Source organism: Ambystoma mexicanum, chromosome 4q, assembly GCF_040938575.1.
Source record: "Ambystoma mexicanum isolate Mex_15411 chromosome 4q, UKY_AmexF1_1, whole genome shotgun sequence".
NCBI classification, from domain to species: Eukaryota; Metazoa; Chordata; class Amphibia; order Caudata; family Ambystomatidae; genus Ambystoma; species Ambystoma mexicanum.
In genome coordinates, this window is record NC_090928.1 from 44,002,246 (window position 1) to 44,028,096 (window position 25,851).

General features: G+C 48.0%; 1 pseudogene; it reads left to right on the plus strand.

The window, feature by feature from the left end:
- Positions 1–24,484: 24,484 nt before the first annotated feature.
- LOC138467190 (centromere protein L pseudogene) lies at positions 24,485–25,606 on the plus strand (annotated as a pseudogene).
- Positions 25,607–25,851: the final 245 nt, after the last annotated feature.

Here is a 25,851-nt window from a genome sequence, read left to right on the forward strand (position 1 = left end):
ACTACCCTTTTAAAGGTTTGAGAAATGGTGGTGTGCAAGGTTTTGACTGCTGGCATTTCCAGGGTTGTAGGAACGTCCAACTCAGAAGTACATGGGTGCCTGCGATACATGGTATAAAAGGGTGTCTCCCCAGTGCTGGTGTGTAAGGAATTATTATAAGCATATTCAGCTATCCATAATAGGTCGAACCAGCTTCCTTCAGCTTGGTGTAACATGCAATGCAGATACTGCTCGAGAGTCTGATTTGTCCTCTCAATTCGACCATCCGTTTGGGGATGGTGACTGGTGGATAGCCGGATGTCGATCTGGGCCATAGAGCAGTACTTTCTCCAGAAGTTAGATAAGAATTGAGTACCTCGGTCTGAGACTAAAACTAAAGGAAACCCATGGAGCCGTACGATGCCTTCAAGAAATACCTTTGCCAGAGTGGTAATAGCCCAGCCGGTTTTTGCTTGGATGACTTGTTTGAGCACACACTCCACAAGATAGGATGAATAGGATAATGTCTTTAAGCCACGTGGCCCACCAATAATTTCGTTTTACCTCGGCTAGGGTTTTAGCGATTCCGGGTTGGCCCTCGATCAAGGAATCATGATAACCAGACATGACTTGTTCTTGTAGTTCTTGGTTTGGTAAGAATAAACGATTCCTAAAGTAGGGCAACTGATCTTTTATCATGTAATGTTCTCCTTGTGCACTCCACTCTTGTAATTGCTCCGGACTCATCAGGTTTTGGATTTCTTCATGTAATTCTTTCTGAGTTATGGTTGCTGTGATTCCTCGGAGCTTGTCACTCGGGATGATTGCTATTGGGTCAGGGGTTTGACACCCTTGCTCTTGCACCCCCATACGGGAAAGGGCATCGGCCTTCCCGTTTTTTCACCCCTGGTCGAAATGTAATCACGTAGTCATATTCAGCAAAAAAAAGAGCCCAAAGTAGTTGTCGTGAGGATTGGGCCTTTGCCGTTTTTAGGTACTGGAGGTTCCGGTGGTCAGTTATTACGGTGATTGTGTGTCTGGCGCCGAAGAAGTAGTGCCGCCATGCCTTAAAGGCTGACTTAATGGCTAGGAGTTATTTGTCTGTGATAGCGAAAATGAGTTCAGGGGGTGTGAATTTACGCGACCAGAAGGCAACAGGGTGTGACTGGTCCGTTTCGGGGTCCTTTTGTGAGAGGACGGCTCCCATAGCCATGCTTGAGGTGTCCGTTTCCACCAGGTATGGGAGATCAGGGCGAGGGTAGCGTAAGATTGGGGCAGATGTGAATCTTGCTTTGAGTTCCTGGAAAGCTTCCTCGGCTTCTGTTGTCCACTGGAACTTTTTGTTGCTTTTCCTTAGCAATGACGTGATGGGATGCACGATTTGCGAAAATCCTGGGATGAACCGGCGGTAGAAGTTTGCAAAACCCAGCATACTTTGAACCCCCTTGAATGAATTTGGGGAGGGCCAGTTCAGGATAGCATCTACCTTGTGTACATCCATTCGGATTCCATTTGGGCTGAGAATAAAGGCCAAGAATTCCGCCTCGGAGACATGGAATGAGCACTTTTCGAGGTTGGCGTAGAGCTGGTGTTGACGGAGTTTCTCCAAAACGGATCAGACGTTTTTAACGTGGTCTTGCTTTGATGCGGAATATACTCGAATATTGTCGATGTACACTAGAGCACAGACATCAATCAATTCCCGTAGGACATCGTTCATGAAGTATTGAAATGCTGCAGGCACGTTGCAAAGGCCAAAGGGCATTACTTGATATTCGTACAAGCCGTATTTGGTGCGAAAAGCGGTTTTCCATTTGTCCTCCTATTTTACGCGAACAAGGTGATATGCCCCCCTCAGGTCTAGTTTTGTGTAGATTTGGGCATCTTTCACTTGATCAAGCAATTCAGGGATCAGTGGCAGGGGGTAGCGGTTTTTTACGGTAATCTGGTTCAGTGCGTGATAGTCGATGCACGTTCTCAAGTCCCCCTCCATTTTCGGTATGAAGAATAGAGGACTGGCTGCTGGAGACTTCGAGGGACGGATGAACCCGTTGGCCAGGTATTGGTCAAGATAGGCCTTCAGGTGCTGGTTTTCTGGTTCTGTGAGTGTGTAAATTCACCCACAAGGGTTTGTGCGCCGGGTATCAAGTCGATTTGGCAATCGTATGGTCTATGCGGTGGCAGGGTATTAGCCTGTTCTTTCTGAAAGACATCTTGAAAGTCCTGGTATTCACTTGGTAGGGTGCCGATTGCCAGAGTCGCAAGCGTGGAGGTTCTGGTGTCTATTGGTTGTTTCTCTTGGCGATAACATGTGTGGGCGCAAGTCTTGGGAAAGGCCAATTCTTTTGCTCGCCAATCGATTCGAGGATTGTGAGCTACCAACCATGGCATTCCCAAATTCAACCGGAACTGTGGTGCCTTAATGAGGTCGAAAACGATAGATTCTTGGTGTCCATCCTGGCACAGAAGGGTTAAAGCTGCAGTGCATTGGAATATTGGACCAGAATCTATTTCCGTGCCGTCGACAGTGGTAACAGTGTCGGTGGTTGATTTAGGGCGTAACGGAAGCCCCATCTTTGCTGCAAGATCCTGATCGATGTAATTCCCAACGGATCAACTGTCAATGTACGCTCTTACTGCGTGCATCCGAGATGGTTGTTGGTGATTGATCAAGACCACAGATAGTGCAAAATGGGAGGTCTGTAGTTCACTTTCTTCGCTTGACAAGTGGACCCCTACACTTGCCGGGCTGGGGAGTTTTCCGATTCCTTGATGGTATCTTCCTTGTCCGTGGACCCTACCATCCTCCTCGGTGGCTTCACAGGGCACTCTTTAAGGAAATGACCTGACCGTCCGCAGTACAGACATAACTGCTGCTGTCTCCTTTTATCCCTTTCCGCTTTAGTTAAGGGGGATCTGACCCCCCCCCGATTTGCATTAGTTCTCCTGAACCTTCCGTTGTGCGGGCAATATTGTCCTTTGAACGAACATACATAGGGCGAAGGTCCGGTCTGGTTCGATCTGCTCTTCGGTCCTGCAACCTATGATCCAGTTGAACAACAAGGTCAATGAATTTTGAGCAGTCTTTCGGGGGGTTCACTACTTGTGCGAGAACATCCTTGAGCTCCCCCGCAGCTCCCGATGAAATAACTGTAAAGATGAAAGCAGGTAACACCATCAATATATCAGGTCAGCTTTATTGTCTTTATTTTATGCAGCATAGGGAGAGACCCCCAGCACAGGCAATGTCCAGGGTCCAACTGACCACAGTCAAAGAACAACATTCTAATGCACTAGCACTTCATAGCTGATGACATAATGAAGTTCTAACATGGAATGCTACAGCCCTGTCACAAGCCATAGTGTCACTGACATGAATGTATTAACCAGCATGCATAAGAAAGACAACCAAATGCACAACCTATATACAACACACCTCCCTCCCCTAAAAAATAAACTCTTTATTACAAATTACTAAGTAACATTACCAGGTGAAACACATTGGAAATTGTAACATCTGTGTTATAGAACGAAACACTTTTCAGAATTGCATTATCTTTTTACCTTTGCAATTCTAGATAGACTCCAGACTTGACCACTTTCCACACATACAGCATTTTTGTAAATTTGTGTCACCCTAACAGGTTCTGAATAAAGTGGTTCCCCTTTCTTAGAGACCACCGCCCTTCTTATGTGCACCAAATCCCCAACCTCAACTACAGTTTTCCTTTTGGTATTTTTCTCATTTACTCTCTTCACCCACCTATCTTTGCAGGCATCCATCCTTTTCCTCACATCATCCACCGCTGTATCTGTTTCTCTTGCCCTACCCAACCAGGCAGGTGCTACACAGGTATTAGCCTTCCGTCCTCTCATCAATTCAAATGCACTGATCCCTGTTTCGATCCTTGGAGCCATCCTTAATGCATACAATCTATCTCTCACAGCTACCTTCCTGTCAAGTCCACTTACATTCGCTCCACGAATAGCATCCATGATGGATCTGTTGACCCTCTCAACCATTCCATTTGCTTGTGGATAATATAAAGGTGTCCTTTTGTGTTTGATACCACATTTGCCAAGATACTCTAAAAACATTTTTCCCACGAATTCGGATACTTCTGGGTAAACCCTCCCTTTCAAAAACGTCTTCCAGAAATTCTATTATCCGCAGACAGGTAACATCCCTCATAATCCTAAACTCAGTCCATCTAGAAAAGATATCAACCAGTACTAGAATGAACCTTCCTTTACCCGCACCCATATCCAATGGACCCAAAACATCCATAGACAGGTCTTGCCACACACCCGCTGGATTATTTGTTTTCTCCATTGGTTGTGACCTAGCAAGTAGGTTTTTCCCTGACTTGATACAATCAGTGCAAGCACCCACAACCTTTTCAATTTCACGATCCATCCCTGGCCACCAATAATCAACTTTAATTACTTCTTTAGTCTTACATATCCCTATGTGACCTTGGTGTGCTCGACTTATTAGTTTACTTCTCAAACATCCCGGAACAACCAATTTGTCCCACCGGTATAACAACTCTCCTTTCAATGACAATTCATTTCTCACCTCCCACATTGACCTTTCTTCACTCGACAATAGTCTTTTCTCTGGCCATTCACTTTCTACGAAAGTCATGATCCGTCTCCACATCTCACTAGACTTTAAAGCTTGAATCCATTCCTGTTTCTGTATTATGCCCTCCACTGTAGCAAACACCATCTCATTTTCACCATATACACTCCTGTCATTATCAGTCACATTATCCTCAATTTTCACTCTTGAGGCGTGATCGGCCTTGACATTTTCTTTACCAGCAACCACCTCAATTACAACTTTGTGACACTGTAGTCTTGTTACCCATCCAGCCACTCTCCTTGATACCTTGTCAAGTCCCTTGTTTTCAAAAATAGACTTGAGAGGTCTATGATCTGTCCTTAGGACAAATTCTTGTCCCCAGACAACATTTTTCATTTTTTTAATTCCCCAGTGGCACGCCAGAGCTTCTTTTTCCAGCACAGAGTAGTTTAATTCTGCACCCCTCAGCATGCGGGATGCATGCATCACCACCATTTCTTTCCCATCAAAATCTGGTTGTAACATAACCACTCCTATGCCAGTGTCACTGGCATCCACAGATACAACTGTTTTCTTCCTGTTATCAAACATTGATAAAGGTTTTGCCATATTGATTTTCTTCTTTATCTCCTCAAATTCTCTCTCACATTCATTGCTCCATACAAATTCAACACCTTTCCTTAGCAGTGCCCTTAAATTTGTTATGCAATCTGCGTAATTCTCCACAAATCGATGATAGAATTCAAGAGTACCCAAAAATGACCTTAATTCACCTTTGTTCTTTGGTGGCTGAGTTTTCACAATAGACTCCACTAAATTCTTTTTCGGCCTGAGACCCTGTTCAGATATCTCATGGCCCAAATACTCTACAACCTGAGTCATGAAAACGCACTTCTCGCTCCTCAAAATTATTCCTCTTGACTTAAATATTCTTAAAACCACATCAAGCCTACATCTCAATTCTTCTTCATCTTTCCCACAAATCAGGACATCGTCTTGAAAACACCATACTCCATTAACTTCCTTTAGTAATTTGTCCATCACTTTCTGGAACTCTGAGGAAGCCGATACCAATTCAAATGGCATGCGTTTAAATTGGTATATGCCTTCATATGTAATGAAAGCGGTTAACTTGCGAGACTCACTATCCAAACCAATTTGATGATAAGCGCTCGCCATGTCAAGTTTTGCGAAACATTTTGCATTCCCAATCCTACTTAAAAGCTCTCCCATATTTGGTAAGGGATGGCGATCCGCCACAAAACATCGATTAAGCTCCCTTAAATCGACGCACACCCTCAAATCTCCATTTCCCTTCTTCACCACCACCACAGGAGATATCCATTCTACTGCCTTGGCCGGCTCAATAATTCCTTCCTTCTCAAGCTTTACTAATTCATCCCGTTCTGCTTTCCGCATTGACAGTGGTAACGGCCTAAGCTTACCTCCTTCCCTTATCACAATCTTATGAACCATACCCTTAAGACATCCTACCTTTTCACTAAATACTTCAGGGTATTTCGTTATCATTTCACGTTTGGCTATTTTACCTTTGGACTCAGGAGGGTAGACCACATTAAAAACCTGTTCTTCACCATTGGGATCTAACTTGATTTTTAACCCTCTTTGTTCCCTCCAACCCAACAATGTTTCTCCTCTCTTTGTGACATATATTCTTCCATGCGTTACCCTCCCTTTAAATTTGAATTCAGCATCACAACACCCTAATATCTCTATTTTGTCACCATTATATCCCCCTGGGGTTTTATCAGACGGGCGCAACTGTTCAATGGCACCTCCAATCACATTTTCAAAAACTATTTTGGACATTAAAGTGATTTTAGAACACGAGTCAGCAAGCATCTTAACATAATGACCATTCACCTCTATCCATGCTGAGGGATGCTTACATTCATCAGTTTCTAAACATTTTACCATATGCACCGTGACAATTTCATTTTCAGAAATATCCGCCTCCTATGAGGAGGGACCATCATATTCTTCAACAAGAAGTGTTCCTTTACTATCTGTTCCTATCCGTTTTTACAGCAGTTTTCGAAATGACCCCATTTCTTACATATATTACAATTGGCACGCCTCCCAGGGCATATGGGAGATGTTGATAGGTGGCGTGCACTCCCGCAACAAAAACATAATCTATCTTCCCTCTTTGCATTGAACTGGAAGTTATCCTTCTGGACACGTTTATTGGCCTGTTCAGCTCCCCCACCCTTCATTTGGGTATTATCATAACGCCTATTGGGTCTGGCTTTCTGTTTCTTCTTTTCTTTTGGGTAAGGTCCCTTTTTATCACTCACCCTTAACACTTCAGTTCCTACTGCCGACTTATTTTCCTTTACAGACAACTTTGCTACACATTGTAGTGTGTGTTCAATTCTCTTTGCAATGCTAATACCTTCATCTAAATTAGGATCATCTTTTAACCAGATCTCTTCACGTATCTTATCATTTGCACAATGTATCATAAACTGATCCCTTATGTGTTCCTCCAAACCACACCCAAATTTACAATGTAAAGATAAATGTCTCAAGGCAGTTATATAGTCCTCAACAGATTCTCCTTCATGTTGGCATCTCATGCCAAAATGATATCTTTCCAACACCGTACTTGTCTTAGCCTCAAAATGCTTATCAAGTTTGATCAGAGCAAGATCAAAGTCATTTGCGCCTTCTTCTATATCTAATTCCGAAACATCAGGTAAAGTGTCATATATCCTCTGCCCTTCATAACCCAGAAAATGCATTAACATTGCTACTTTCCGCTCAACAGACATGCCATTTCCGCATGTAGCTTTAACGTAGTGAAGAAAACTCCTTTTCCAGGGCGCCCATTTAATTCTTGGGGGGCCTGGTGAGGGCATAAACACCTGTGGACCCGGAACTCCAGATAGTGCCATATCTTCTGTTCCAGATAAGACTCACTACAGTAACCTCTTTTCACAATTGTAAGTACACACCAGGTAAGTCACTCCCAAGATGCTAAGTGACAATATTGTGCAGGTTTACAGTAACATATATCCCTGTAGGATTATTATTATCCAGGTCCTCGTAAATAATGAGGCACTCTGTAATTCAATATTCGTACGGTCAGTTGACACACAGGTAATGTGCCGCTCCTCACCTGTGGTACCTTATAATGATCCAAAGCTAATTTGCCTTCCCACAAGGGCCCTGGGCAAATTTCAGAAACTCTGCTTTTCCATATACAGTCACAATCACGTCAAACCAAAAGAAAGCGCAGCACCACAGCCACGTTGAGGGATTGCACTTCCCTGTTATTCTTTACTTAGAGCCACGTTGCGACCACGTGACAGTGGGGGCGTGGTGAATCCCCCTCCTGGCCCAATTGCAGCCTTCCTTCAGGGGAGCTTGTCCCCACGTTATGTCACGCCGCTTCTGTGTGATGGGAGGAGCGAGCACCTCTCACAGCGCACTCGGGAGCAGCCGAAAGCTCGTCTCTGCAGCCGCTGCGCTGGTTCTGCCCTGCACGTACCTTCGCGGAATGGGGTTCCGGTGGGTCTTTTGTGTCGCGGTTCAGTCCGCGTAGTACAAGAATGTTCCCCACAGCCTTCAGGACCGCCTTCTGCAATGCGGTCTGATTTCTGGGCAGCTTAAGCCACTCGGAACGGATGGTGCCGGTGCCCGCCTGCGCCAGTGAGTGGAAGCGTTTCAATTTTTCAGAAACGGAAAACAGCGGCTTACACTGTGGGGCACACCAAAGCCAAAATCTGACAGCCACGTGAATGGCCGCCTCCTGGTCATCCGTTCCTCCTTCCCTTGGCTCCTCTGATCCTGCAGCCAAACGTAGCACCGCCGCTCCGCGCTACGTGTCAGTGTTCTCTGGTGGTCTCTGCTTCAGCTCGCCTTCCAAAAGAAATGTTCTATTCAAATCCCATCCTCGTCGCCATTGTAAAGATGAAAGCAGATAACACCATCAATATATCAGGTCAGCTGTATTGTCTTTATTTTATGCAGCATAGGGAGAGACCCCCAGCACAGGCAATGTCCAGGGTCCAACTGACCACAGTCAAAGAACAACATTCTAATGCACTAGCACTTCATAGCTGATGACATAATGAAGTTCTAACATGGAATGCTACAGCCCTGTCACAAGCCATAGTGTCACTGACATGAATGTATTAACCAGCATGCATAAGAAAGACATCCAAATGCACAACCTATATACAACAATAACGTGGTTCTCTTCTCCACTGGCCATTCTGCTTCAACTACGAGTCTATTGAACATGGCTATGTATGTTAATAGGTCTTGATTCCATTGGCGTAGGGACAGAAGTTCGTTGTCTAATGCCTGCCCATGAGTACGACGGGCGAACAGCTTTTCTATCTCCTGCTGAAAGCCCCTGAAGTCATGCAGCAAAGGATCGTCTTGGGCCACAAAGGGTACAGACCAGTCCGCGGCGCTACCACTCAGGTAGGATAGCACAAAAGTGACCCGTGATTGGTCATTCGGAAAGGCCCCTGGTCTACAAAGGAAGTGCAGGCGGCACTGGTTCGTGAATGTTGCAAACCTCTTGGGATCCCCTGTAAATTGTTCGGGCGGGGCCAAGGGAACTGCCCCAGGAAGGGTTATCTGAACGGGATTGGCTGATGGTGCTGGCATCGAGGGCACGCTTCCCGGCAATGGTGCATGCCCTGCTTGTGACTGGAGAAGTTGCCGGCTTAAATCATCAGTGCGTTCTTTGGCTACTATCAGCTCTCTCCTCAGGGTGTTGGTCTCCTGGCCGGCTGCATGTACTTCGGAATGTAGCTGCCCCAACATGTGGGCTAACTGGTCGGTTTCTGACGTTTCCATGACGCCCAGGTGGATTTTGATGTGAGGCTTTGTGTTCTTTAACGCTCACCTGGTATCCACTGGGACGTCACTCAGCCTGTTCTGACCTCTTACGACCTCGAACCCTTCCCTGGAGTCTACTCGACTGGAGACTGGGCCTGAAACACAGGATTGGTAGAGTTTAACTCCCTATTGTCTCTGTGTGCTGGAACCCCTTCTTCCCCGGGATCCAACCCTTCCCTTTGATCCACAGATCACCTTGTTTTCTTGGAAAGTGTGCTCTCCATCCTGCTTTCAACACAGGGGGGCGTTGATTGATGTGGGCTCGTTGCTGCCTAGTTACTTCACTGGCAAGAGTCCGACAGGTAAGTATAATGAGTCTCCTTTCCTTCCTTAGATGATGGCCGGCGTCCGGGGATGGCAAAGTGCTGCTGAGATGAGTAGCGCTGCAGGTGAGTGAGAGCGCGATGCGCGATGCGACCATTTCGTATTTGTATTGAACTGAGTTATTTTTCTGTGTCTTTTAGGTGCTGCGACGTTTTCAGCGTGGATGCCGGTTATGAAGAAGAAATGCGGTGAGTAAGCGCGGTATGCCGCGCCTCTAGATGTTTCCACGCTAACCTGGAGTGTCTTTTCCCTCTTGCAGATGGAAGAGACGTTCCGGAGACAGAGTTCCCCCAGAGCGGCTGCGATTCAGGTAAGCGTTTGAAGCTCGTACAGTCTTTAAAAATAAGCAAAGATTTGCTGAATGCTTACTAATGTCTTTTTTCTGTTCTTTTCCCTTTTCCTTAGGAAGCGGCGTGCCCGGAACGAAATGACACAGCCGAAGATGCCCGCAGAATAGAAGAAGCGATGAAGGATGGGCAGAAGCGCTGCAAGGTAAGGCTGTTCCTAACAGTGTTCTTGTTCTTGCAGGAGCTGAGTGCAGAAGAAAGATGCAGGCCTTCTGGAGACCGATCCGAACAAAGCATGTTTCTCAGCCTGGGCGTGGCTTAAATAGTCTCTGGGTATCCCAGGTGTCTCTGGGCTGAACCACACCCAAAAGACTAGACTGCACATGTAGTTCTGGGAACCGAAATATGTGGGGGCATTCATCTTGTCCCCATCAATGCACTACAAGTCCAATCCCCAATGTTATCCTATGGGAGTGAGTGAGTCTGGTGCCACAAGCGCCAAATCTGACTCCAAGTGGGTCTTTGGAGGGATGGAGAGGCCCTTGAGGGCCATGTAGGTGATCGTGGCCTGGCTCCAGCCCGACATCTTGGAGGGCTGGGGACATGAGGGGCTGGAATCATGACAGCCCCAATATCTGCCCTTGAAACAAGTGGGCATTGCTCTTCTGACATAACACCCAAAGTGCTTTGCGCTAGAGGAAGTGGGCGGGGGGGAGCAGGAAGAAGAGGTATAGGCAGAGAGAAACGAGATAGTGGAATCCTCTCTCACCTGTACAGAGCTCTTCCTGTCTACACTAATCCCGCTGCTTCCCTTCTCAATAGCATCAAATGCCTCACTGGTATAGAGGCACCCTGGAGTGAGGCTACTCCTTTTGAATGGGTGAGCTCCTTTGTTTGCCTGTGCCCAGGTCAGCTTCCTGTTGAGTGGCTGTCTCTAGGGGAGGGTGTCACCTAGCCTCACAAAGATATCAAAGAGGATGCATGGCAATTCAGGTTCTTGTCCTGCCAATGCAGCTGTCAGGAGGGCACCTGTGAGCTCTGAACCTGCTCTGTGCCACTGGTAGAGAAGGTGCTGCAGATAAGGATAATAAAGCAGCAGGGCCCGGGTACGTTATGCTTTAGGCTTGGAGCTTATGATTGGGGAATCTGAACAGCAGGTTACCCGTTCAGAGATGGAATTACCTGCATAATTGTATAAATAAAAGTTTAAATTGTGATTTGGTTTCAAAATTAACCTCACAAAAAAGTAACTAATTGAATAATTAATACATTAAATGCTTTAGAATTTGATAATCAAAACAAATATCATCAAAAAAACCTAATAATAACACAACATACAGAGAAGCCACACTCATGAACATAAAAATGAATCAATAACTTCCTTAAATTTCCCTTCTATTACTAAATTTCCACTATTGGTCCAGTAGTTAAAAATTCCTAGGGCATTGATGTATCGTTAGCACTTTTACCCAATGTAGAGGGCTATTGTACTAATTGTGGAGGAGAACTAAAGTGATCAAGGTGAATTCAAGCTCGAGTTATGCAATGAAGAGTGGTAAATTTCCATCAGGGCCAACTGTGGGTTCTTCCCCTAGAAAAGGGGATGTTTGTTTCAGGGAAGAAGCCAAAGCTTACGACAGCCCTGATCCCACTTCTCCAATGGATTGGACTTTCACTGAGTATAGTGGAAAACTAACGTGGTCACTCTGCATTCAACTAAAGTTTCTGGGGGGTCATATAGACTCTTTGCACAAAGTTGAACTTAATCAATTTAAAGCACGCATTCCTGGATACCTTAGTGATTTGCTTGCATATTTTCTCCCAGTCGGATTCCTCAAAAGTCATCTCCATGTTTGGTTACCATTTGTCTTTGATTTTGAGCTCTGAGGAGGGGCTGCTGTCCTGCAACGCTGTATACAGCCTAGATATTGTTTGCCTGTCATTACCAATTGGGAGGGTGGCATGTAGAAAGAGGATAGTCGGAGGCTCCTTGGGTATTGCGCCCCATGTACTTGCGAGCGCGCTGGCTAGCCTGGCATAGTTTAAAAACGGCCACCTGGGCATCTGAAACTTCCCTGCCCATGCATCGAATGGCAGTAATGTCCCCTCCTCGAAGAGGTCGCCAAGCACCTGGCATCCTTCTTGTGTACATTTGGCATCTCCTGTGTCCTGTATTATCCCTGCTACCCTGTCAACAGCCCTCAAGGGCATCTCAGGGGTATAGCCTTCTCCCAACCGTAGCCAAATGCATGCTCTTTTCCATGCCTGCCTCACCACCTTGCTCAGGCAGGATCCCGTAAGAATGTCATTGTATTTTCCCTTGTTCCCTCCTTTGCCTTGAAGCACTTTGAAACACATTGTGTATAGTCGCTATATAAATAAACTATCATATCATATCATATCCTTCAGGTTCCTTTGTTTTCCGCCATAGCAGCTCCATCCCTGTATGGTGCCTCTTTGGTTCCCCCATCAGCTGCCGGTCCAGCCTTCCCTCTCCTGCTTCCCATCTAGTAGAATTTTGCCGTTGGGAAGCCAAGAAATATAGCTCAAAGTCTGGGAGGGCCAGCCCCCCTTTCCGAAGTTTTCTGCATAATGTGGTCAGTGACAGCTTGTGCCGTTTTCCGCCACACAATAGATCTGCCATTTTATTGTCTAATAGCTTGAAGAATGGAACCCTGGCCATGTAAGGGATATTGTGAACGAAATAAGTTCCCAATTAGGGAACTCCCGTCCCCTGCACACTGTCTGGGGCTCTATAGCCACATTTTTAAAGGTTGAGTAATACAATTTTCTTTATATTTCCTAAGAACAATATTTAGACATTCAATTCATGAAATAGGTTTAGACGTAGCATAGTCTGGTCATTAGATAAAGTAATGATGATGACATTTTGTTTTGTGAACAAACACAATTTATAACTTGATTGTTTGATTGGTACATGATTTATTATTTCAAAACAAGTTGCCCAACCCGTTTCGAGAATTAGTTCTCTTCTTCAGGGGCTGTATTATGCAATTCAAATTTTCAATCTAGTAGAAAAACAAATTAGATAATATTCTCAATTAGACAAGGATAGTAAACTCAAAGTCACTAAACATTTTTTTTCTGCTTATCACATAGGATTTTTATTTCTCTTATAAAGCATAGAGGTTTTGACCAACAAAGTCATCAAAATTGGAAGAAAAAGAACCATCAGATTACAGAGTCATACAATCTTACAGTGGGGTCAATAAATGTAAATGCATCACTGAAGTAGAGTGAATGACAAAAACAACACAAGGTTCTTCATCAGTGGTGAACAGATTCAAGGTAAGTCTGATTATTTGTTATCCAGGCCAAATGCCTTAAAAACACCTTTTTGCAGAGTCACTCTTAGTAGTCTAACTCCCTACGTGTAAATCTTCCCATTAAGGGTACAATGAAGTGTGAGGGATATTCACAAAGAAATAAAGCAGTCTGGGGAGCATCAACATCTTGCAGATCGCTATCTTGTCCATTAGAGACAGAGGCAGTCTGTTCCAGAACGCAATCCTGTCATCTATCCCTGTGAGTGCCCTCCTGACATTATATTGCAAGGTGTCTGCTGTGCTGTGGTGTATTTGGATCGCTAAGTACTGGAAGGATTCGTTCTCCCAACACAAGACAACCTCCGGAAGATCCTGCAACACCGGACCCCTCAGTGAGCTTAGAAGGAATACCAGCGACTTTTCCACATTACACCTGAAATCCTGTGAATACCTGCATGTGTTGTAGTACCTCCATAATGTAAGGAATATGTATCCTGGGGCTATGTACATTGAACTCAACATCATCTGTTATGTTGTTGGCCTCCACCCTGATCTCTGCATCCCAAGATTGTATCGAGAAGATCCGTGTCATATGCTCAAGTGCTAGTGCAAACAAAATGGGTGACAGCGGGCAGCCCTGCCACGTTCCCCTCCCCAGTTGTCAGCTGTGTGAAGTCACTTTGCCCATTTTTACCAGTGCCAGAGGTTCCCGATACAACAGCCGGATCCACTTTAACATATTTGGCCCAAGCCCGTTTCTCTCCAAGACTCAGAAAAAACGCTCTCAGTTGACAGCCTTAACCGCATCCAAAGAGACCACTACCAATTCCTCTGCCGACCCTTGGTCCTTTTCTATAATGTATTGGAGCCTGCTAAGGTTTATCGTTGTGCTCCTAGCCCATACAAATCCGCATTGATCTCGATGGATCAGATGGGAGACCTCCTTGAAGAGCCCGGTCGCCAGCACCTTGCCCAGTATTTTGGTGTCTATGTTGATCAGGGAAATGGGCCAATATGACCCGCTGTTGCACGGGTCCTTACCAGGCTTAAGTAGCACTGCAATGATCGCTTCATGCATGGTTGCTGTGAGTTTCCCCTCCTGATAGGCCTTACAATAGAGTTGTCTGAGTCAGGGGACTAGTAGGTCCACATATGTCTTATAAAATGTGTCCAGGGAGGCCATCGTCCCCAGGCGTCTTCCCATTCCCCAGCGATTCTATTGCACCTCTAATCTCTTCTTCTGTTAGGGGGTCCTCAAGTTTAAACACTGCTTCCTCGCTCAATCTAGAGACGGAGGCCTGGTCCAACACCTCCTCCATGTCCAGGGCAAGTGCCGGTTGCCTGCTCTGTTACTACTGTTCGTAGAATCTTTTGAAAACTGCCTTAATGTCCTCCTGCGTAGTGGCCAGGACCCCATTCCCAGCCTCCACCAGTGTGATCAAACTCTGTGGTTGGTCCCGCCTGAGAAGCAAGGCCAGGATCCGCCCTGCCTTGTCCCCCACCCCATGGATCGACATCAGGTGGTAAACATAATCATGTTTGCCCAGGCGCTCTAGCGCCTGCTGTCTGTGCACCCTTCCCCAGAGGACCTCCGCCCCACATGACGCCCCCTTCCCCATATCTCCCTGAAGAGACCTGATTCGGGCCTCCAAACCTTTATGGGTAGCCAGCAGTGTCGAGCAGACCCCATGGGTGGCGGTTATGCATTTGCCCCTCATTGTCACCTTAAACTCCTCCAATACAACCCCATAGTCGCTGACCGAGCCTTCATTGATCTAAAAGTAATCCCCTATGGCTCGCTGAAGCACCTCTGCATACCCCACATCAGTTAGTGCCTCGGCTCGCAGGCACCAGGTGGGAAATGCCCCTGTCCTCCTTGCCCAAACCACTGTGACCCTTAGGAGGGCATGGCCCAATATCGTTCTCCCCATGTATTCAACTTCCCAAAACTGTGCATACTGCTCCTTCCCTACAAAGAAATAATCTGCCCGAGAGTATGTGCCATGCAGATGACAATAGTAGGAGTAACCCCTCTTGTCACCCCTCTTCTCGCGCCAGTGGTCAACCATGTCTAGGTCTGACAACATGCATCCCAGGGATTTGGAGGCCAATGGCTTATTGCATTCTTTGGGGTCTGACCTATGCAACTGAGGTCTGAGTACACCGTTAAGGTCTCCCCCACTCCCATACCTGCTCCCTGTGTCTGTGTCCTCTATCATACCTACTGCTCTGGGGAAGTAGGTGTCATTATCAGTGTTAAGAGCGTATGAGTTCGTCAGACACATTTCTCGCACGTCTAGCAGACCCAGTAAAATGAGAGTCCTGCCCTCCTCATCCCACTGGGCATTAGTTACTTGAAAGGGAACTCCTACCGCTATCTAAGTCAACATTCCTCTATAGTACGAGGAGTAGGTCGTGCCATGCTCTACGCCCCCCAAACTTGCCTTCACCTTCTCGAGATCTCCCCTATTGAGGTGTGCTTCTCTGAGGGCTGCGATTTGCACCCCCACCTCTTCAGAAGCCCCATTACCTCCCTACGCTTGATTGGCCTCCCCAGTCCCCTCACATTCCAAGCGATAATAGTCAGTGCTCCCATGATTTTGGTTGTGAATCCCCCTCCTGCGCTCTCTCAGCTCGTGCAGCTGCCCTGTGTGCCATGTGGCTTCAAGTCTGGGCTGGACCCCCTATGAGCCCCCCCTATTTCCCCATAGCCACCCCCCTCCCCACATGACCAAGATCAGAACCATCAACAAAAAAAACAGATAACTTGTAAACCTTCCTAGAGTACCTGCAATACAGGTACTCCACATAGGTCCGCCTCCCCATCAAGGGGGAGCCGAACTCCGCACTTGTGATCGGGGCGTGCGGGCCGTACCATCTCGCAGACCGGACAGGTCGCTAGTGGGCCTCTGGGTTGATATAGTCATATCAACTAGCTTCCAAGTGCCCCCCCACCCAAGTCCACTTTGTAGCGCATCCATAGTCTTCTTAGCTGTAATTCCATAGGATCAAGAGTCTGGATGGATTCTGCCACCTGCGGGGCAGAGCCGCTCAATGGTCCGGCCAGGTCCTCTGCAAGTTGCTTAGCTGCCCCGTCCACCGGAGGGATACATCCTCTGCCACTGTGACTCTACTCTCTGCCACACAATTGGCCGGGTCGTGCCTCTCTCCTATCTCCAGTGGTCACGTGCTTGCTTGCCTGCCAGGGCGCCTGCCTTCCTGGGCACAAGCTTGTAGTCCAGCTGCCTTCAGCCTCCCACGCCTCTTCCGGGGTATTGCAGAATCAATGACGGTCCCATTTAATAACTTTCAGTCTTGCGGGATACAGCAGCATGTAGCGAATTTCATTTTCTCTGAGGACTCACTTTATCACCTCGAAGCTCTGCCGCTGTTGTTGGACCCATCACGTGTCGTCCGGAAATACCATTATTGATATATTGGAGAATCTGATTATGCCCCTGGTCCTGGCCACCTGTAGGAGGACATCGCGATCCCGATAATTGAATATCCTGGCTACAACCAGTATATGTCTGGCTCCTGGTGCTGGTTTTTGTGCGGGGACCCTGTGAGCTTGCTCTACCATGAACCACTTTGATAGGCCCTTTTTTCGCCTAAATGTTCCGGCAGACACCTTTCCAGAAATATCTCCATGGAGTCACCTTCTGCGTTTTCGGGGAAGTTCGCTATCAGCATATTATTCCTTATTGAGCGGCCTTCAGTGTCTTACGCCCGTGCGTCCAGGACCATGGGTGTCTGCAGTAGAGCGGCCACTTGCTTCTTGAGGGTCTGTACCTGTGTCTCTGTTGCTGTGATCCTCAACTCAGTTGCCTTTTGCCTCTCCGTTGACTTTTGCATGTCTGCCCTAATGAGGTTCAGCTCCTCCCCTATGGTTCCGATCTTGAATTCCAGGGCCGTCCTGGAGCTCTGTACCACCTGCAGGACTTTAGCAATTCTCTCCTCTAAATTAGGTGTCTGCGCATTGTGCTGCTGGGCAGAAGTCGAGTCCCCCGGCGGCTCCGGCTGTGGGATCGTAGCTGTATATTTGTCCATCTTGGGTTGCCTGCTTTTTCCTTCCATCATGGCCTGTCCCCCTGCCTGACCGACTTGAAGCAAGCCAGTCTTGTGTTCAGGCCACTGTCACTCCGCCTGGACAGTCCCCCTCACAGCCCAACCAGTAGGAGGGAGGGGGCAACCGTCTGATGCCTGACAGGAGCTGGTTACGCCAGCTCGAGAGGTATCTTTTGCCTTGGAGTTTCAGTAGTCTCTTATTCTTCGGGGTCAGCTCGGGCTCCTGCCACACTCCCATCGTGCTCCGAAGGAGTGTTTGCAGGCACCTGTATGATGAGACCCTCCTACCCTGCGGTCCGCCCACGGGTTCACTACTACCAGCACAGGATGGGCCGTGCCAAGACCTCAGGGGCATTATTGCATTCAGTTGTTTGAATACACCACAAGGGTTTTCTTGTTCTTCTCACTGTGGGGTCATCATCCTCGCTGTCCCACACCCCACCATGCACAGGGCCTCAATGTTGGCCCCCTTCATCTGACAAGGCCCAGGGTTGTATTGTGAATAGAATGGAGGATGGCCCGCACTCCCCCTCCCAGCTTCCTACCTTGTGATCCCAAGTCCATGTGGGCCACTGCAACACCTGGGTGTTGGTTAGATGCTTATGACTCTGTCCAGCAGCTCTGCAGCTCTTCACTGTTGTGAGTGCTGCGCTGTAAATGGTAGAAGACGTTTGTGGAGCGCACCAGTGGACACTGGAGCGGGTCAACTGGATGGACGGGGGCCCTTCTCCCATCCCCTGGGTAACTGTGGGATGCTTGTTCCTAAGCAGCCAGGTCAGTGCTCTTCTATGCTTCCCCGTGGGAGTCGCCGCACAGTTGCAGGGTTCCCCGTTCCCTAGCCTGCAAGGGAACCCTGCCTCCTTCTCTTCTCGGGCACTTGGCGTCTCAGCTTTCACCACCCTCAAGGCCGCCTTACTGGGTAATCCTCCTTGGCACAAAGGGATCACTATGCTGTACCAGCCTTGCTGGGTGCCCGCCAATACAAGCAGATGCTGGTCTCAAAAGGCCCACAGCTCTGCTGTATGGTCATCGTTTGGGCCGCCGTCTCTGCAACTGGGCAGCTACGGGGTGTCTGCGTGAGTCAGGACAGCTCTGTTCACCGTCTAGAGCCAGGGTGCCCTGCACCTGACCCAACTCCAGCAGTGATACTGTCAACGCTGTGCGGTGGCCATCTTGGGACTCCAGCGGCATTCTGCTTGCCTTTTCAGTTTCTGCAGGGTTCTACGGAAAATCCCTCTTTCTGCCAGAGATTCGATGCAGCACCCGATGCGGCACTCTTTGCCCTGCTCAGAGCTGGCTTTTGATCCGACGGATGCCTTTGCAACCAGGATAAATTGTAGGATGTAGGGGCAGCGGCAGAAGCTTTGCTGATCCTGCTCTACATCAGTCGCCCGCCGGCCACACCCCCGTGGAAAGTTTCCCTTTAATAAAACCCATCTGCTTGTTTGAGATTACCAGCCCCAGATATCTGAGTTGGATTACCTCCTCGATTTTATAGTTATTTACATACTACTTGACATTTTTAAACTTCAGATCCCTCTTAAAAGGGATAATCGTTGATTTTCTAGGTTAGTTAGTTAGTTAGTTAATTATGCACTCCATAGAACCCAGAGGCTTAAGGGCGCAACAAACACAACAATTCACAACCGACCCAGCAAGCAAGAATTCTACATGGGAGAAAAAAGAAAAAAGCGGAGGCCAAATCTTCTTATTTAAATAACATCTTAATATTCTTCCTGAAAATTGCCACAGAATTAATATCTCTGAGGTCCGGAGGAATGGCATTCCATATCTTAGGTGCCGCCATACAGAAGGCACTTTTCATAACCTGAGTGAGATTGATCTAGAACAATGCCCAATGTCTTCACCTTCTTCTTGGTTGTAATATTACATTACAGCCAGCCACTCTGAACTGACTATACTCTCGGTCCAGCTTCTTGATTTTAGTATTCGTGCCTATCACCATCAACTCAGTCTTTTCTTTATTGAGCACAAAGCCATTTTCCGTCATCCAGTTTTGGCAGATGTCATATACCCTGTTGGTGTTTTTTTCATCCACCTCATGAAGTCCTGACAATGGCATGGCACATTGAGTGTCATATGCATAGTTCGTAAAACCTATGTTATTTTCCTCCAGTAGATAAAAAAAAACAGAACTGTAAAAATATTGTATAGCAAGGGAGATAGGCAGACCTGACTGGCAGCAAGACAGAGAACAGCCAGACTGGCACAAGGAAAGCAAGGAAGAAGACGCAGGCAGCCGGAGACAAGGGGGAGAGTCAGGAGCTGCAGAACCGCAAGAAGAAGAAGGACGCTGAGCGCTGCAGTTGGAAAGGAGCTCTGCTCAGCTACCCGAAGAGACCATAGGCCTCATGAGGATTCCCGACGGAAGGGAATGGGTTGGACCGGTAGCCGAGGCATTGATGAAGCTGGTGAAGCTGAAAACCCACACAAACCTATCCCAAAGAGCACAAGAGGATACCAGAGCATTGAGGGAAGCAGAGAAGCTGAAAATCCACCCAACCATATCCCGAAGAGCAAAAAGGGATACTAATAATACTGTGTTTGATACAAACTTTATAAACAGCGCAAACACATTGAGAGAAGCCCAAGAGGATATAAAAAGCATTGACTTTAACACTAACTTTGTAAGCAACGCCTATAGATCCCGGAAAGCCCAAGGGGATATAAAAGGCAGTGTGTTCAATATGACCTTTGTAAACTATGGCAATACATCCGGAGAGCACAGGGGGGTGAAAGCCGCACATTACAGATTGCTGGGAACTTTGTTAAACAGCTAAATGTATCCCAAAGATCACAGAGGGATACCAGAGTGTATGCAAGTGGATGACAATAACAGGAGGATATCTGTGTGGGACACGACCTGGCAAGAGAGTACAAGGTCTACTCAAGTGGACATTAATTGATGGAGGGGAAAAGAAAAAATCCCACAGAAGCAGAAGAACAGTGCCTGGGACCCAAATGGAAGTGAGCAAAGCCTAGTAGCAGGATATACAAAGCAGAGAAGTCATCAGAAGCAAATATAGTCACACGAAGAAAAGACATTGAGAAAGCAAGCATCTTGTTGAATGCAAAGGCTGGGAAGTCAAATCTGGCAGGGTAATGAACCAGACTTGACAGACCGTTAAGGAAGTAGACGGTCAGGTCTGGCAGGTTAGCGAACCAGGCCTGATAGAAAGCTGGAAGGTGACATTTATGTGCAACGGAAGCCTTGTGGCCTTGAAAATACTCTGACCAGGGGAAGGGAGTCATTTCCCCTGGTACTGCACAGAGATCTTTGTTTTGGAACTTTGAACTTTTGCTTTAGTTAAACATGAAACTTTATATTGGCCTTTTTTAGGAGAACCGAAACCTGGAGAAGGGAGCCACTCTCACAGGTGAGATTCCCACGTAAAGTTGGGCATTGTCCAGAGGAAGGGAGTCATTCCTATGGACCAGGAAGTTTGAGAAATACATGGGGAAGGGCGCCATCCCTGAGAAGTTCTGAACATTGTGAAAACCGTCCAGAGGAAAGGAGTCATTCCTCTGGGCCAAGAAGATCATTCTTTTTTTCCTTACTTGATTGAGAGTGTAAGGGACAGAAATAGGATCAGACATAGGACAGTGGACATTTTGCTTTACTGACATCCTGGCCCAGGGCCCGTGCTGCGAATCTGGACGGGGTGCCTGGTGCCCGCGTGAACGAGGCGGCCGTGTGGAGGAGAACAGTGGTGGCCGCGAAGATAGAGGCTGCGGCCGTGTGGAGAGGGAGCCGCGGTTGTCGAACACAGGAGTGGGCCAGGCCTAGGTGAGCCTGGGCCTGCAGCAGAGTTGGTGAGATACAGATGGTCCTCGTGCACCAGATCACCATGCGATACTGCTGCGTGAGGGAGCCGGGCGCAGTGGACAGCTGGTGCATGCATGCAGTGACTGGGCCGCGGCAGTGATAAATAAAAGCATTTTGCTCGCAGCAGGAAAAAAGAGTGGGTGTTCCCCATGAAGTTCAGGCTGCGGCAGTGAGGACACAATAGCCGTTGGAGCCGCGGCATGAAGAAGGTGGGCGGGACCCACGAAAACTGGGCCTGCAGTGACTGAAAACGGTGACAGTGAAACTGGTGGTGGTCCTGGGAGGAAGGGGCGTGCCCCCATCGAGACCCGGGCCTCCCCAATAGAGAGAATAAAACTTTTCAGGCTGCAACAAAAGAACGCCAGGCCTGCAACGGCCCGTAACAAGGACAGCCATGAAAAGGGGGTATGGCCTACTATCACCTGGGCCCGAGAGCCTGAGAGGAGGGGACAGCACTGCCAGATCCCTGCCTGGGGACTCCATCATCACGGAAGGACCATCAAGTAGGAAGTGCCTCCGGGAATCATGTGTGGCTCCCCGTCTTTCACTGAGGAACCTGGATGGGTAGCGGCTCCATAAGAAGTGCTTGTGCGCCCTCAGTGCCTTCCAGATTGGCTAGTGAAGCCAGGGGCCCATCAACAGAGAGCGCAAACTGTGGCACGCCCAGTAACCATCATGGGGGATGAGGAGAATGAAGTGGTGTGTCAACAAGGTGGTCAGCTGGCGCCCCTGTATCCCTTCGACGTGGTGGGTGCACCTGTATTTTGAGGCATTGGAAATTAAGGACAGTGCGAAATGTGCAATCCTCCGAGACTCAGCCGGCCCGGCAGTCCAGAGGCTGTTTAAGACCGTGCGACCCAGAGACCAGTCATATGGCACAGCCATTGCAGCACTGAACGAGTACTGCAGGCCCATGGTCAACTGGGAATATGAACTGTACAGGATGAGGTGTGCGAGGGAAGAGGAAGGGGAGAGCCTCGATGCGTTTCATGGAAAGCTTTGTGGCATTGTGTTGTATTGCGCTCTGGGTAACTTTGAGGAGGACAAGATCAGGGCACAGATCATCTATGGCTGTAGCTCATCTAAGCTGCGGAAACAAGTCCTCAGGGACCCAGCGCTAACCCTTGTTCGAATACTAGAACTTGGTCGCACCCAAGAGTTGGCGGAGGTGCGTGCTCGGCCATAGACCTCTCCAGGCAACAGCTCAAGCTGAAAGCCCCCCTGCAATGGGTCAATTTGGAGGAGGCCATCAGCAAGTGGCAAGGAGGTAGGCCAACAAGAAGAGGGGATTGGCCACGGAGAGACCCAGGTGCCACCATATGCCATCAGTGTGGGTGGGACCTCCCGCATGCGCAGGAGTGCCTGGCCAAAGGATACATCTGTGGGAGGTGCGGAAAGGTGGATCACTTTGCACAGGTGTGCGCAGCCCCAATGCCGGCCAGCATGGTGGGGCCATCGGCAGGAAGTGTGTCAAAGGAGGGCGCAGGGAGGAAGCCCCCTGGAATGGCAGCGGTCCAGGTGGCCGAAGAGCAAAGGAGGGTACTGTATGACTATGCCGAGGAAGAAGATGAGGCAAATGAGTTCTTCTTGTCCTGCAGCAGCGCAGGCAGCCAGTTGGGTCCTGGCATTTTCTGATCCCCAGCGCCCGCCAACAGGCCCCCGTGCGGACTGGAATGCACCCGTTGTTTGCAGTGTATTCGTCAGAGTGCTGTGCGGACTGGATTACACCACAGTAGTAGGCCCATCTTCAGGGTCGTAGTCTTATGTGTGCTGTGTTGTGAGGGATGTGGTGTGTGGCCTGTTTAACTGTGGGCCTGTTGCCCCTTTAAGAAAGAGCGTCATGACTCTGCTCAATAAAAGGGGCTCTGCTGGCACGTGAGAGGCAGTGCAGAAGAGCCCCAGGAAGTGTCAACTCGTGTCTGCGTCTTTTATTGTCCTTGGTGCTGCCGTGTGATCACGGCCTACTCCTGCAGCCTGGCCTGGGCTGCCATATCCTGGGTACCACTGGCTGTGGGAAACTGTCTGGTGATCCGGACATTGCCGTTCATCCGCTGAGTACCCGCAGCATTGTTGGTGCATCGTGTGCTCCCGACACGTGGTAGAAAATGCACAAAGTTTTCTTCAGTTTTTGAGGGACATGATTTTTCGCATTTATAGGGAGTGCTATCAAGCGTTTACGAAGACAAGACTAATGCCATCTGTTTTTTGGTGCTCGTGTTTTTGTGCACTGCACAAAAAACGGAAAATGTTCAAATAAATGCCTCCTATTGAAACATACTTACCAACCCTACTGATTTAGGCAGTAGGCTACTGCTTTTTAAGCAGTCCTATCGCCCACAGATTTGGGTGACAGATGCTACTTCTTTTTACTGGGGCAGGTAATTTATGTGACTCTAAGGCAGGCTGCTTGAGACCGGCCCAGGCAAAGCATGCAACACATTTGTTTGTCTGTGCGGCGGGCGCGGGTAAGTGATTACTTTCGAGTGATGGGCTCAGACCAATCTAGTGACCTGACAGCTACATAACTTTACCCTGCACTCTGGCCAGGACAGGCCTTGGGTAAACCACCATTGAAGGAAAGTGGCAGAAAGTACCACCATCACACAGCACCTACATATAAGAATGAGGAGGGTATCAATCTGCATGTTGTTCAGTTATTCATCTTGCACTGCATGAATAATTATGTATTGCCCAGGCTGCTGCTACAGAGCAGTGGCAAATGTTGCCTACCATCTCTGTGTGACTACCTTCTGTGAAAATGAATGTGGTGTTAAATTAACATTCACAATTATACACTTTAAACATGTCAGCATCTTTCCATGTTGTGCTGTTTGATGGCTTTTGTATTTTAGAATACTCCAGTGGTGCCAACAATGTATGTTTTGTATTTTCCTGTGATATAATTGTTATGAGAAGCATTATTTTTGAAACTTGAAAAATACTACATCTTTTTAGCCACAGAATGCTGTCAAGTATGCTGGAATATTACGAATTGCCCAACCTATGCACTCAGGACCGGATGCGGTTTTTTAAAGCAAATAAAATAAAGAAAATTGAAATGACATGCCAGTGAAGATGATTTATTCTGAGCTTCAGCCCAGTGAAGAGCTTCTTCACTTGCGTATTGTGCTCTTCGGCTTCTCGCGAGTGCACAGAAGGACGTTGTGCGTAGTCCTCGTTTGGCCTGGGGAGCTGAGCAGCCTTTCCCTTTCTGGTGTACGCAACGATGTCTGCAGCCGGCAGTAGGAAAAGAAAGGGCGACGTGGACAGAGAGGCCATGGAGACCCAGCCGCCAACTCCCGAATGTGTGGGTTTTGTCCCTTTAGCCACACCCACCCCTGTAAGTGAAGTCTGTTCTTCCACTGGCACTAGTCGTGTGCGCCACCGGGGTTCGACCTCAACTTGGAGGCATTCGCCTTTCCGTCGGCCACCCTCAAATAGAAGAATACCGCAGTGCATCCAACTTGAGGAAAGTGTTGATCCTCAAAAAATAGCCTCTCTGATGTGCAAGCAGTGGAAACTGCACAGTGTAACTCCATTGTACAGATTCTCCCACAGGCTTCTCAATGATTACTCACGAGATCTGGCAGTGTTCATTGCAGCAGAGAAGCAAAAAGGCACAGCTGGGGATACGAAAGTAGAACTTGATGTTGAAGTGAGTGTAACCACACTTTTGGGGTTCAAAGGCCGCGAACGTGACGCAGGAGCAATCCTAAGTGAGCTTTCGTCCAAATCACAATGTGGCGCTTCAACCTCAGAAGCCAAGAAGGTTTTATGGTCCGGCTGGTTCTGCTGTACATTTGGAGAACCTGCGTTACTGGACTCCTTACCAGAGATGTTCACCTGCCTGCCTTTGTTTTTGGCGAATGGCAACACGGCTTTCACTGCAGTAGTTGGGAGCTGGTTCCAAAAGACCTTTGGCTGCTTCATTAGTGACTGTGCCATCAGCTCACGTGACCTCTCGTGGATGGCTGCCATGTGGACTGGCTATGACGTACAGGGGGGCCAACAGATGTCCACGGAACTCAACTTTTCTGTACCGATCCAGCCCCATAGCCTTGATATATCCTATGCCATCCATCCAGAGGACGCCCGAGCCTTGTGGAATGATATTCACAAGAACGCAGACGAGGTCACTGAGAAAGAGGTGGAGTTGTTCTTGAAATGTCTGTATTCTCACTTCTTCCGTCACTTCAAGATCCATCTGTCTGCCACGAAGCTGGTGCAAGTCTCCACGTCTGTGGCGTCAGCTGACTGTGATGGCAAAGTTAAGTTCCGGTGCAGCGACCATCTTACCCAGGTGTTGGCATTACTGACCGAGCTGGCCATAAATCAAATACAGTTTTAGGCTGCGCCAAAATGGTCCTTTCTGCGCAGTACTGGAGTGAAGATCGGAACAGTTCTTCACACTTGTTTGGCCCGTTGGTTCAGTCTTTGGTGTGAATTGTGTGCTGTTTATTTGTTTGTCACGAGAGACAATTATGTTTACAAGCTGCTCCCAAATGTCACCCAGTTCAGAGTTTCCAGTTTCAGCTTGTTGCTGATTTGCTTTCTGAGCGCTGATTGACTTGGTGGTTGTCAAATGTGCTCTAT